Here is a 14,933-nt window from a genome sequence, read left to right as displayed (position 1 = left end):
AGGGTGCCAGGCGGTGCCGTGGTCTAAAAATTGTTTAAACTATTTTTTAAAACAAATTCACAAAACCAATTTTTTCACTTCGGACATTGTTGATTGATTGTTGTCGAGTTATACGCGATTTAAAATTTTAAAAATGCGAAAATCACCATTTTCAATGCTTAATAACTCGGGTAAAAATTACTATTATGATTATTTCATTCATAGGAGATTCTGGCCAATAGAAAGCTACAGAAATAAAAATTACAGCGATTATTTCATTCATAGGAGATTCTGGCCAATAGAAAGCTACAGAAATATAAATTAAACTGATAATTTTTGATAATATCCCGTCGTCAAGTATATTACGTCAGATGCCCTTCGTTGCTACGAAAAAATACACTCAGTGACATTATTGACAATTAATGTTTTAAAAATTATAAAAGTGATTACTTTAAACCGTCAAATATTTATAACAACTGTGTGTTTAATTGTACTAATTTGTACTTACATAAATAAATTACAATAACATTTTGGTTTTGAAGAGTTTTATTCATGAAATAATCGCAACAAATTGCACTCGATCTCTAAAATTATTATCGAATTTTTGCCCTCGTGACACTTTGACATAATTTCACTCCCCTTCGGTTCGTGAAATTAAAACTGTCAAAGTGTCACTCGGAAAAAATTCGATAATTTTAGAGCTCTTGTGCAATTATTACTGATTATTTCATTCATAGGAGATTCTGACCAATAGAAAGCTACAGAAATCTGAATTAAATCGATAATTTTTGATAATCTCCCGTCGTTAAGTATATTACGTCAGATGCCCTTCGTTGCTACGAAAAAATACATTCAGTGACATTAATGACAATTAATGTTTTAAAAATTATAAAAGAGATGACTTTCAATCGTCAAATATTTATAAAAACTGTGTGTTTAATGGTACTTACATAAATAAATTACAATAAAATTTTCGTTTTGAACAGTTTTATTCATGAAATAATCGCAACAAATTGCACTCGACCTCTGAAATTAATATAGAATTTTTGCTCTCGTGACACTTTGACATAATTTTCACTCGCCTTCTGCTCGTGAAATTAAAACTGTCAAAGTGTCACTCGGGAAAAATTCAATAATTTCAGAGCTCTTGTGCAATTACTACTGATAATTTTTGATAATATCCCGTCGTCAAGCATTACGTCAGATGCCCTTCGTTGCTACGCAAAAATGAACATTCAGTGACATTAACGACAATTAATGTTTTACAACTTGTCACAGATAACACCAAGAAACGGGTTTAGCAAATATTCAGGTGAAGATATCAATAAAATATTAGTTAAAATGATTTAAAAAGACAGTTTTATCCAAGAAATAATTTCAGCGAATTACACTCAATCTCTAAAAGTATTATCGACTAGTTCTCGTGACACTTTGACATAATTTCACTCCCCTTCGGGCCGTGAAATAAAACTGTCAAAGTGTCACTCGGGAAACAAATCGATAATTTTAGAGCTCTCGTGCAATTACTACTGAAAGTCAGAAAGTCACCAATCATCATTCTCTTTGCCTTATCCCTGTGCGGGGTCGGCTTCCCTAATTGCATTTCTCCACACAATTCTATCTTGGGTCATCCCCTTTACCAACATGTCCTGCCTTGTCGTCTCCTCCCAGGTCTTCTTTGGTCTTCCTCTCCTACTCCTTCCAGGAATCTGCACTTCAGCTATTCTTCGTATTGGGTGATTAACGTCTCGACGTTGAACATGACCAAACTATCTTAACCTATGCTTTCTCATTTTGGCATCAATTGGTGTCATACCTAGACTTCCCCTAATATACTCATTTCTAATTTTATCCTTCTTTGTCACTCCACTCATCCATCTAAGCATTCTCATTTCCGCCACATGCATTCGTTGTTCCTCTTTCTTTTTCACTGCCCAACATTCAGTTCCGTACATCATAGCCGGTCTTATGGCTGTTTTATAGAATTTTCCCTTCAGCTTTATTAGAATTTTTCTGTCACACAACTCACCACTCACTTCTTTCCACTTCATCCATCCAGTCCTAATTCTACTGCATGCATTTCCATCTATTTCTCCACTACTCTGTAATACCGATCCTAGGTACTTAAAACTATTGCTTTTCACAATCATTTCACCATCCAAAGATACCATTTTATTTGTATTAACTCCATCTTTAAATGAACATTCCAAATACTCTGTTTTTGTCCTACTAAGTTTTAAACCTTTTTCCTCCAGAGCTTGTCTCCACTGTTCCAGTTTTTGTTCGTAGTCTCTTTCACTATTTCCTATTAACACTACATCATCAGCATACATTAGGCATCATGGAATGCTACACTGCAGTTTCGCTGTTATCTTCTCCAAAACTAATGAGAATAAATAAGGAGTAAGCACCGAGCCTTGGTGCAATCCTATTTTCACCTGAAATTTATCAGTCTCTCCCACACCTGCCCTAACACTAGTCGTTACTCCCTCATACATATCTCTCACAATCTTTACATATTCGCCAGGGACTCCTTTCTTATTGAGTGCCCACCACATTATCTCTCGAGGAACTCTATCATATGCTTTCTCAAGATCAATGAATACCATATGAGCGTTGCTCTCTTTATTCCTGTATTCAGAAAATCACCAAATCATAGTTTAAAGCCCCCCTACAAGATCCAGAAGAACTTTTTGTCATTTTTTTATTACTACCTACGCTGTTATTTTTAATTATTAACAATGAGCGCTAAGAGCATATTGAGGTGGCCGTCAATTTTAGTGGGAGTTAAATTCACCATTGGACGACCGGAATGGTTCATCGCTTTCGCACTCACCATTGAAGACCGTCTAATACGTGCTTGCGCTCATTGATAATAATTAAAGATAACTGCTTAGTAATACAATAACGACATAAATTTCTTCAGGGTCTTGTAGGGGGGACTTTAAACTTTGATTTGGTCACTTCCTGACTTTCAAAATAATAATTTTTAACCGAGTTATTAAGCCTTGAAAATGGCGATTTTCGCGTTTTTCAAATTTTAAATCGCGTATAACTCGACAACAATCAGTTTTAGAGAAAAATCACAAGAGACCTTTTTTGCTCAGAATGACCCAAATGATCTAAAAAATAATTTTGGAAGTGAAAAAATTATTTTTGTGAATTTGTTTAAAAAAATGTTTGAACAATTTTTCGGCCACGGTACCGCCTGGCACACTCTGGATTTGTTATAAGAACCTCTGTTTCAGTAAGTTTGTGCAAAAAAATCGAATCGCCCCTAAAGGGAGCGACGGTACAGCTTGGACTGTAAACAGTAATCGGCAAAGCAATCGAATCAAAAACATTTTTCTTGCTGGAGCGGCCTCATAAGCTGTACTAATAGCCTACAATTTCGACATATTTTAAACTTAACCGTTGATTGACTTTTTTAAAATCAGTTTTGATCTTTTATCAGCACTTTACACTTTTTATCGTGGCCAAGACGGTAGCCATGTGTAGTATTTAGTGACTTTCTATAAATATTCCTTGAAGTTCTAGGCGTATACTACACTCCTGGTCAAAAAAATCGGGACATCTTAAAAACGGGTCATTTTTAATGTCGCCAATCTCCTAAACCTGTTGTCCGATTTTAGTAATTTTTTATGTATTTTTTAGTCATTATTTATAAATTTAATATGGTATAGCCTTATTCTCTAAGAATATCGATGTAGTAATAGTGTTGCTGAACAGGTAAACGCCATTGTATACCGGGTGTAACAATAATACTGCGTTTTTTTCGTGAAAGTTCGTAACATCCTGTGGAATATTCTAGCATTTAAAAAATATTGAAATTAAAACTCAATTGTAGCCTTATCCTTTCTTAAGATTTTGCTTTTTGACTCATTCACTTATGTTAGATAATGACAAAGTTAGGTACTTTGACAACTAGTCATGTTCTTTATCAATACAGAGTGTTTCTAAATAAGTGCGACAAACTTTAAGGGGTAACTATGCATGAAAAAATAATGACCGTTTGATTTATATGTCTGCAAATGCTTGGTTTCCGAGATACAGGATGTTGAATTTTTTCTTACACATTGAGATTTATTTATTGCTCTAAAACCGGTTGAGATATGCAAATGAAATTTGGTTGGTTTTAAGAGGTAGTTATTGCGCATTTTTTGACACACAATTATGTATTTCATATTCGCCATTGGCGTGCATACGGGTCATATTACCCAGTCATATTAGCTGTATGTACGCCAATGGCGAATATAAAATTTTTAGTTGTATGTCAAGAAATGTTAAATAACTACCTCTTAAAACCTACCAAATTTCATTTGCATATCTCAACCGGTTTTAGAGCAATAACTAAATCGTCAGTTTGTAAGAAAAAATTCAACATCCCGTATCTCGGAAACGAAGCATTTGCGGACATATGTATATAAAGCAAACTGCCATTATTTTTTCATGCAGAATTAACCCTTAGAGTTTGTCGCACTTATTTAGAAACACCCTGTATTAATGAAGAACATGGCTAGCTGTTAAAACACCTATCTTTTTTATTATCCAACATAAGTGAATGAGTCAAAAACAGAATGTTAAGAAAGCTTAAGGCTACAATTGAGTTTTAATTTCAATATTTTTTATATGCTAGAATATTTCACAGGGTGTTCCGAACTTCGAGGAAAAAACACAGTATTATTGTTACACCCGGTATACAATGACATTTACCTGTTTAGCAACAATATTACTACATTGAGATTCTTAAAGAATTAGGCTATAACATGTTCAAAAATCACTAAAATCTGGCAACAGGTTAAGGAGATTTGACACATTAAAAATGATCCATTTATTGATTTACAGTTTTAATGTGTAATCTAGAATAGTAAGGTGTGACCCTAGTAGATTGAAAACATCTGTAACATTTGAAGTTAACCGATTTGAACTACTTTGGACAAAATATAAAATATTTATTTGAATTTTCAGAGAATACAACGATACTTTTTCTTAGCTGAAGATATGGAATTTTATTGACGATTTTCACAAAAACATATTTATTAACAATAAAGGCAGAATAACGTAAAATTTGAAAATCTACTTAAGCAATGTATAGAAATGCAGACACAACATCAATAGATTATCGCGTATACTTTATATTTTAATCAAAATTAAAAAATAATATATGATCTGCTTGACAAAGTTAAAAAGTTTTTTCCAATTTACTAATTTACTTTTTTTTCTTAGAATACCAGACTGAAAACTTTTGTTTTCTATGCTTCCACAAAATTTATTATTTAATGTTCGCTACAACTGTTTTGTCAGAGTGCCTTTCTCAAATGATATATTTTTATTATGCATCTGCACTTTATAGTCTTCAACTGAATAAGACGAAGGAGGGAGAGTTGTTTGTCTCAACTTAATCATTCAAAATTATAACAGGGTGAGCCACGCTCAACGGGACGGAGTCTACCGGGGAAACGGCTAAAGATATTAAAAATTCCTTCCGTAGGAATACGTAGGTCGGTACCGGCTACAAATTAAAATTTGTGAAATATATACGGGGTGTCCCAATTTGGCGTAATGATATAAAGTTATATATTTTTAAATGGAACAACCTATATTTCACTTTAATTTTGAATTCTACTGAACAAAATAATGTTATTTTATTCAACATTCCCTATAATACCTATTTTTGACAGGCTTCGATTTATTTGGGTTTTTCTGAAAATGTACTATTCGCGAAATTAATTAATTACACATTATCGCATGAACTTTAATTAACGTCTTTTTGTCACTTAATTGTCAACTGTTCATGCTTTATATCAGAATAATTACCATTTGAAACTAATCTACAGAGTGTTCGCAATCTGAAGTGTCAGTGCTGTACAATATTTTGTATAATAACTTTCCTGACTTAAATGGGACACCCTGTATTTTACTTTAATTTTGAATTCTAATCAAAAAAATAATATTACTTTATTAAACAATCCCTATACCTATCTTTGATAATTTTCGATTTATTTGCGTTTTTTTGAAAATGCACTATTCTTGAAATTAATTAATTACACTTTATTTTACACTATTATAAAATTTTATATTAATATCTAGTATCTTCAGATCTATTTGCATTATGTTACTTGGAACATTAAATGTCGTTAATTACATAGCTCATTATACATTATAAAGAATGCCATGAAAAAACAAACGCTACCTAGCTGTCAAACTATTAACTGTATTGCTTTCAATTAATAGAAATGGCAGATTATTCAATTAAAGACCGAGTAAATATGATTTTAATACTGGGTGAATGTGATCAAAACAGTTTGTTAGCATTAAAGAGTCTATGCTGAGAGATTTCCCTTAAAACGTCATCCTCGTAAAGAAGTATTTGAAAGAGTCTTAACAAGGTTTCGTGAAACTGGCAGTGTTTTTTATACTAAACGAAAATTGATAAATCAAATAACTGAAGATGGAAATACCGAATTAGAAGTTATTCAATCAGTTATTGAAAATCCAAACACAAGTACAAGGACGATGGCCAGGGAGATTGAAGTAAGCCAAACTAGTATACGCAGAATTCTTAAAAAATATAAATATCACCCATACCATATTCAAATGCATCAGCATTTGTATGGAACTGATTTTGAACGTAGGTTTTGTTTATGGTTTCTAGACAAAACGGGAGTAGATCAACATTTTTTTGATAAAATTTTGTTCACTGATGAGTCTACTTTCCATAATAATGGACTGGTGAATCGACATAACTTTCACTATTATAATACGGAAAATCAACATGAATATAGATGTATTGATCGACAAAACTGATGGTCCCTTAATGTATATGGTGGAATAATAGGAGAACATGTGATAGGACCGTATTTTTTTAATGGCCATTTAAATGGACAAAAGTATTTAAGATTTCTACGAAGAGGCTTTTAGATACTTTTGCAAAATATCCCTTTAAATATTAGAAGAACAATGTTTCCGCAGCTAGACGGAGCTCCGGCACATTAGACGCGTAATGTTAGAGAATATTTAGATACAAAATTTCCCGGAAAGTGGATAGGTAGGGGTGGTGCTGTCAATTGACCTGGGTTAACATCAATGGACTTTTTTTTGGGGGATATATTAAAAGTTTGGTTTAACAAACTCTACCTACAACCGCTGAAGACATGAAAACGCGTATTCGTAATGCGTTTGCAACAGTTACTCCATAAATGTTAAGAAAAGTAAAACAAAATTCTGAACAGAGAGTGAGGTTATGTATTGAAGAAAATGGACACCATTTTGAACATTTAATGTAAATTAATTTTTTCCAGTGTGTTTTGTTTAACTTTATGTAATAAAGTGTAATTAATTCATTTCAAGAATTCATTCATTTTCAAAAAAACGCAAATAAATCGAAAATTATTATAGATAGGTATAGGGATTGTTTAATAAAGTAATATTATTTTTTTGATTAGAATTTAAAATTAAAGTAAAATACAGGGTGTTCCACTTCAGTTAAGAAAGTAATTATACAAAATATTGTACAGCATTGACACTTCAGATTGCGAACACTATGTAGATTAGTTTCAAATGGTAATAATTATTCTGATGTAAAGCATGGACAGTTGACAATTAACTGACAAAAAAAACGTTAATTAAAATTCATGCGATAATGTGTAATTAATTAATTTCGCGAATTGTACATTTTCAGAAAAACCCAAATAAATTGAAACCTGTCAAAAATAGGTATGGGGAATGTTGAACAAAGTAACATTATTTTGTTCAGTAGAATTCAAAATTAAAGTTCCATTTAAAAATATATAACTTTATATCATTACGCCAAATTGGGACACCCCGTATATATTTCACAAATTTTAATTTGTAGCCGGTACTGACCTACGTATTCCTACGGAAGGAATTTTTAATACCTTTAGCCGTTTCCCCGGTAGCCTCCGTCCCGTTGAGCGTGGCTCACCCTGTATATGTATTTTTTATTTATTAATTTCCATAGATTCTAATGTAGATATAAGGCCTTTATTTTGACTGTGGAGAATTTGAAATTGGTCGTTAAAAGAATGATTATGATCTAGAAAGCGAAGTGCGTATTCTTTTGTGTTCTCCTATACTTTTATTAAAGGTTCTACCAGTTTGGCCGATGTAATTTTTTGGACAGTCACCACATGTACGTTTATATGCACCACTGTGTAAGTTGTTTTTGGCTCTTGTTGTTCTTAATATATTTGCTTAGGGCATTTTTTGTTCTAAAAGTTGGTCTTATTCCTTTCTTTTTTACAATAACATTAATCTAATCAAATATTTGGAAACAACAAGAGCCAAAAGACAAAATACTTACACAGTGGTGTATACAAATTTACATGTGGTGACTGCCAAAAAATCTACATAGGTCAATCAGGTAGAACCTTGAATAAACGTACAGCAGAACACAAAAGGGCTTTCAATAATAAAAAACAGATTCTACGTATGCACTTCACCTTATAGATCACAATCACTCTTTTAACGAACAATTTCAAATTCTCTACAATTAAAATAGATTTGATGGGAAATAAGCCACAATTTTGACCCCCTTGAGACAGAACATCTCCGTTCCTCAAACTATTCAATTAAAGACAATTAAGTGTAGACATATGCAGTCGAACCCGCTTATTGGAATAGCCTTCGTGCCAAGCAAAAGTATTCCTATAACCGGGATATTCTAATAACCGATCATTGGTGGCTAGTAGAAAAGTTTCGGGACCTCAAATTTCTATTCCTTAAAGCGGGATATTCGTTTAACAGGTATTCTAATAAGCGGGTTCGACTGTAGTACAAATACATCACTTGATAGTGCAGTTATTGAAGCGTAAACTAGGTTTTTACCTCCGAAATTTTTTACTATGAACCGATTTATATGAGATTTTGGAATTAGGCTTATCTTACCCTTAACTTCAAAAGTGATATTGACCCGAACTCCGTTTTTATTTTTAAGGGGTAAAAACAACCCCTTAATGGAAAAATTGACATTGAGCCATTTTATCGCCAGAAAACGTGCTTAATAATAAATAGTGACATTGTGAAGTGTTTTCTAACACAATAACCTCATGTTAAACTCATTTTAATCCCCTTGAAAACCATACAACCCTTTCAAACAACCCCTAAATCGAAAAATTTTACAAAAAATTAATTTAGTATACATAAAAAGATTTAAATATAGAGTAAATGATATTTTACGTTCTCTATCTTAACTATCATATTGTTACCCCCCCTTTCAACCCTTAAAAACAACCCCTGAATAGAAAAAATTTACAAAAAATTAATTTGGTTTGACAAGACTTAAATATAGAGTAAATAATATTTTACGTTCTCTATCTTAATTATTTAATTGTTAACCCCTTTCAACCCTTAAAACCAACCCCTTGATTAAAAATTGTATAAAAAATTTCTTTTGATAAACTAAAAAGGATTTATTTATCGTTCCACGTTCTCGAAAAAGTTATGCTGGAAAATCATATGCTCAAGTTCTTTAACCCTTAAAACTACCCCTAAATTAAAACATTGAATATGTATGATTTAGTTTTTGGGCCATAACTACTTCAATTTTGAAGCTATCACAACTTATAAAAAACCATTTTGAAGATAATTAAAAGAGCTACAACTTTTTTTCAGTATAATATGTAGTGAAAAACCTTTTATTTTGAAATGGTGAAGGGTCGGAGGGCTCGAGAGAGACTGTGGTTGCGCTGCCGCGCGCTCTTTAATCAATCATATCTTCGTCAATTTTTGTGTGATAGGAAAAACAAACAAACCAAAATTTTTGTCGAAAAAAAAACGTATTTTTTTATTATTACACTTTTTTACGTATGTTTCATTATTTTTGAGATATTATGAAAAAAAGGTGGTTTTTTTAAAAATTCGAAAAATTTTTTTTCTTAAAATCGTGATTTTTTCATAAAATATGTGTTCTAAAGCAGCGAAACTGCTAGAATCCATCAAACTCTTTATATTAAAGTTTATTCTAGACGGAATGCGATTAATTTTAATTTTGGTGGAAATGGCACTTATAAAATCCATTGATTTAAAAAAAAACCATTAGATGTTCCCCTTTTTTTCATTACAGCTCACTCATTTTGCGTACAAAAGACTTTTAACAGTGCTTATTTTAAAGCTTATTTTAAGCACTATAAAATCCTTTCTCATTAGCATGCATAAAATTTATTCGCTCTCCGTTAGATGGCATTGAATACATCGATTCAATTTCACACAAAATAAAAAACGGCTTTGATCTTCAATATCTCGCTTAATATTGCACTTAGAACACTCTTTAAAAACCAATTTGTTCATTTTTTTTACCTGCTACAATTTTGTTCATTATAATATTATCGTTAAAATGCACATTTTTGGAGATATTTGCAAAAAACTGTTGAAAATCGTGAGAATATTCCGAATTTTCAATTGGCAATAACTTAAGAGGTATTGGGTTTTTGAAAAAACTTTATACAACATTTTTTGCTTAAAATTAGGTCTTCTATCAATATCTGAGGTTATTTTGAAAAAAAAAATTACACCACCGAAAAGGGGTGGCAACCACCCCCAGGGTGAAAAGGGAGTTCGGGTCAATATCACTTTTGAAGTTAAGGGTAGGATAAGCCTAATTCCAAAATTTCATGTATATCGGTTCATAGTAAAAGATTTCTGAGCTAAAAAGCTTCAATGACTGCACTATGAGAAAGACACTCTGTCGAAACAGTTCTAGTGAAAATAACTTAATAAATTTTGTGTAAGTGTAGAAAACAAAACTTTTTATTATTTTGTTCTTAGACAAAATGAAGTTCCATCAAGTAACAATCGAATCCATCACTTACTTTTTTTTTTTCATTTTCTTATTTTGTGTTGGTGAGTTTTTTGTTAAAACAAACCCCACCTAACATAACCTATTAGTAATTTTCTTATTAAAAAATTCCCAATATACTTTTCTTACAAGTATAAAATATAAATATTCCGTGGCTATCTGTGGATATATGATCTTAATTTGTGACTGTTGCTTAATAAATTTCCACGGTTTAAGTTTCAACTTCGTGATTAATAAATATATTTATAATATGAAATTTTGGCCGCAATTATTTGTGGCATTCTATAAATTCAGTGACGCAGTAAATTTTTTATTAAAATAATTGCTAATAAAAATTCTCGATTTTCTAGAAAGAAAGAATATCGTAGAATGCACTGAAAATATGTAACAGCTTACAGATGTGTTTTCTATCGAATGGGCTACTTTGTACAGTGAAGTAAAAACTTAAATATACATTTGTCTGTACTTTTAGTGGATTTTCTAAGTAATTATCCATACGTTTCTCTCTTTTTAATTGGTATGATTGGTATGCTTTTTAATTTTTATTGGTATGATTGTTAAACAGAAGTCTTTCATTTTTTGTGAATCTAATCTTATCTTCTTTAATTAACTTCTTACCTCTAAGCTAACTTGTAATAAGAAAGAAAAGGGATATATACTTTTAGGCTATTGATTACGTATTTTAGAAAGGAACTACAACCTTAACGGGGTTTTATTGTTTCATATAGTCAATGGACCTCTAATTATAAAAAATCCGCGGAGTGCTACCATTTAAAGGGGTGCGTTTTTGAAAAAGGGGTGAATTAGTCCCTAGGCACAGGGCGAATTAGGGTGAGTTCTTTGCACTTTTGGTACAAACACGTCTACAGAAAATTTGTTCCATGTTAAATTTACTATCGAAATATCATATTTGAAGGTCAAAAATATTTTTTTTTTCAAAAATATATTCAAAAGAAAAGCAAGAAAAAAACACGAAAGGTAACAATTTTGCTTTTTGCCCCATAACGTTTTTCCACGCAGATATAGGTATAGGCATTACTCTACAGAAAAAATACTTCCATCCTTTCTCTTTAAACTGACGTTTGGTAGAAATCTCTAAGATTTATAGTTTCCAAAATATGATTTTTCAAATTTCGCCACTCACAGCGATTTTGGCCCATTTTCCTTGTTATTTCGCAAACATTGTTCTGTAACTTTTTTCTACGCAGATTTAGGTATATGCAATGTTATATTAAATAGGAAGAAACGTCAATATTATAATCTTTAAAATGGTCTATTGTAGAAGGTTGTAGGACTATTTTTGAGTAAAATATTGTTTTTCAAAATTTTATACTTTTAATGATTTTCGATATACACTGCAGTGCAAAAAAATCGATCCACTAAAAATTTGGTCATTTTTGATGTTTCAAATTTCCTAAACCTGTTGTCCGATTTAAGTGATTTTTTATCACGTTATAGCCTTATTTATTGACAATATCTCTGTAATAATATTGTTGCTAGCCAGTCAAACTATCATTGTATACCGGGTGTACGAATCAAACTGTGTTTTTTTCTCAAAGTTCGCATCACCCTGTGAAAGCAAATGAATCGAAAAACAAAATGTTAAGAAAACTTGAGGCTATAGTTGGGTTTTAATTTCAGTATTTTATAAATGCTAGATTAATCCACAGGGTTGTGCGAACTTTGAGAAAAAAACACAGTTTGATTCGTACACCCGGTATACAATGACAGTTTAACTGTCTAGCAACAATATTATTACATCGATGTTGTCAATGGATAAGGCTATAACGTGGTAAAAAATCACTTAAATCGGACAAGTTTAGGAAATTCAAAACATCAAAAATGACCAAATTTTTAGTGGATCGATTGTTTTGCACCGCAGTGTATTTTCTCAATTTCTCAATTTCTCAAGAAAGCTTATTTTCTTTAATTTAAAATGGTGTATTGCAAAAAAGTGTATGACCATTTTCAAGCAATATATGATTTTTCAAAGTGTGACATATACACATGCAATAGGTGCCACTAAGTTGGAACCATATAGAAAACTTTTTTATTATTAACTTTATAGTGTAGGAAACAGAGGTTGAACCTTGCAAAATGGACACAAGTCCGGTTTTATTTTTTTTCTGGCATATCAAGGGGTGCTTATTATAAGACTAACTTTTTCTGAAAAAATTTCGCCCCGGAACCCCCCTTTTCACCCCTTTAAAGGGGGTAATTTGTGGTTTTTGCGGAACGTAGCCCTTCCTGTACCTTTTACAAAAAATTTCTTTTATAGAAATATGAAGAGGACTATATTTTCTACGATTTGTTTCTGACAGCATCTCTCTATCATCCACCGTTTAGCAAGGGTGGCGCCCCAAAGTTGACAAGTTTTTAAAAAAGATGTTTTAAAAAAAATATATTTTTCCCTAACTGCAACGGAAATTAAAAAGAAATTCTGCGAAAATTATTCACAAATAGATGATTGATTTTTTGGTATAGGTTTCACTTAAGGGTAATTGCCCTTTTTTTAATTACAGGGTGTTACATTTTAAAAAACCCCTTTTTATACCATCTGAAGCGTTTATGCTAGAGTAAAAAGACTTTCAGCGATTACCCATGTACTGGTGTTATTTACAAATTTGTATAATGCACCCCCATTTTTTCCCCGAAACCACCCCAAAAAAAAGAAGAATTAATAAATAAAGTGATTTTCTTGGAATCCTTCACACACAATGCCCTTCATTAATATGCTTCATATATCATTTTGTGCACGTTATTATTACCCATGCATGGACACTTAAAGCGATTTCCTAGTGCAACCCCTGTAGCCAAAAAAAATAAATAAAATGGAGGGTTGAAAATTTTTTTTTGTTTTTTGCTTTTTGATCCATATGGGCATATGCTTCATCAATAGTGCTTTTCAAAAATATATATGGTTATTGCAACATCCCTGCGGAAACCACCCCTATCCTTGAAAATATACTGCCGAAACTACCCCTATACCTTGGCGAGCATGTTTTTACGATTTCCTCATTACCTATTCATTTTTTTTAAACAAAACTTATACAAGGTTAAAGACCACTATTTACTCTAAAAATTAGGTCCTATTCATTTTTTTCGTTTAAGCAACCGTTACGGCACAGTGGCGCCGTAAACCTCATATATGCTTTGGCGGGCTCCAGTTTTTGTTTTTTTTTTTTCGTCATCTGTTCGTTTTATTGATAAAGTACTTATGTAAAATAAATCAACACAGTGTAACCTACAAATCATGACCTATGCACATTTTACATTCTTTGCTCCCCAAAGCCACAGTGGTGGCCCAAAATAAATTTTTTCATATTTTCGCCACCTACACGCATTTTACTGCGTTAATGCTACCTTAATAGCACAATATTCACCCCTAAGTGGTCGCTAAGCAGTGGCGGATCCAGGGAGGGGTGATGGGGGTGATCACCCCCCACCCCTCTCAAACCAAAGTGATATTATATTTGAAGATTATAAAAATATTCATTTATTTTTATAGAAAAACATATTATAATAATATTATTTTTATAAGAATGAGTTTTTATGCTTTAGCGACAGTGGCGGATCCAGCATCGTTAAGAGGGGGGTGCCAATTGGTTAAATTTCTATAAAAATAAATGAATATTTTTATAATCTTTGAATATAATATCACTTGGTTTGAGAGGGGGGAGGTGATCACCCCCATCACCCCTCCCTGGATCCGCCACTGCTTAGCGACCACCTAAGGGTAAATATTGTGCTATTAAGGTAGCATTTATGCAATAAAATGCGTGTAGGTGGCGAAAATATGCAAAAATTTATTTTGGGCCACCACTGTGGCTTTGGGGAGCAAGGAATGTAAAATGTGCATAAGTCATAATTTATAGGTTACACTGTATTGTTTTATTTTACATAAGTACTTTATCAATAAAACGAACAGATGACGAACAAAAAACAAAAACTGGAGGCCGCCAAAGCACATATGAGGTTTACGGCGCCACTGTGCCGTAACGGTTGCTTATACGAAAAAAATGAATAGGACATAATTTTTAGAGTAAATAGTGGTCTTTAACCTTGTATAAGTTTTGTTTAAAAAGAATACATAGGTAATGAGAAAATCGTAAAAACATGCTCGCCAAGGGATAGGGGT

At 32.1% G+C, this 14,933-nt stretch overlaps 1 protein-coding gene across 1 annotated transcript in view; it reads left to right on the top strand.

The window, feature by feature from the left end:
- The window catches only part of LOC114334498 (breast carcinoma-amplified sequence 3 homolog), a 106,399-nt gene that overhangs the window by 62,679 nt on the left and 28,787 nt on the right, over positions 1–14,933 (top strand). The window lies entirely within an intron of this gene.

This window comes from Diabrotica virgifera, chromosome 5, assembly GCF_917563875.1.
Source record: "Diabrotica virgifera virgifera chromosome 5, PGI_DIABVI_V3a".
NCBI classification, from domain to species: Eukaryota; Metazoa; Arthropoda; class Insecta; order Coleoptera; family Chrysomelidae; genus Diabrotica; species Diabrotica virgifera.
The sequence above is the reverse complement of the archived record's forward strand: the minus strand, read 5'-3'. Positions and strand labels throughout refer to the sequence as shown.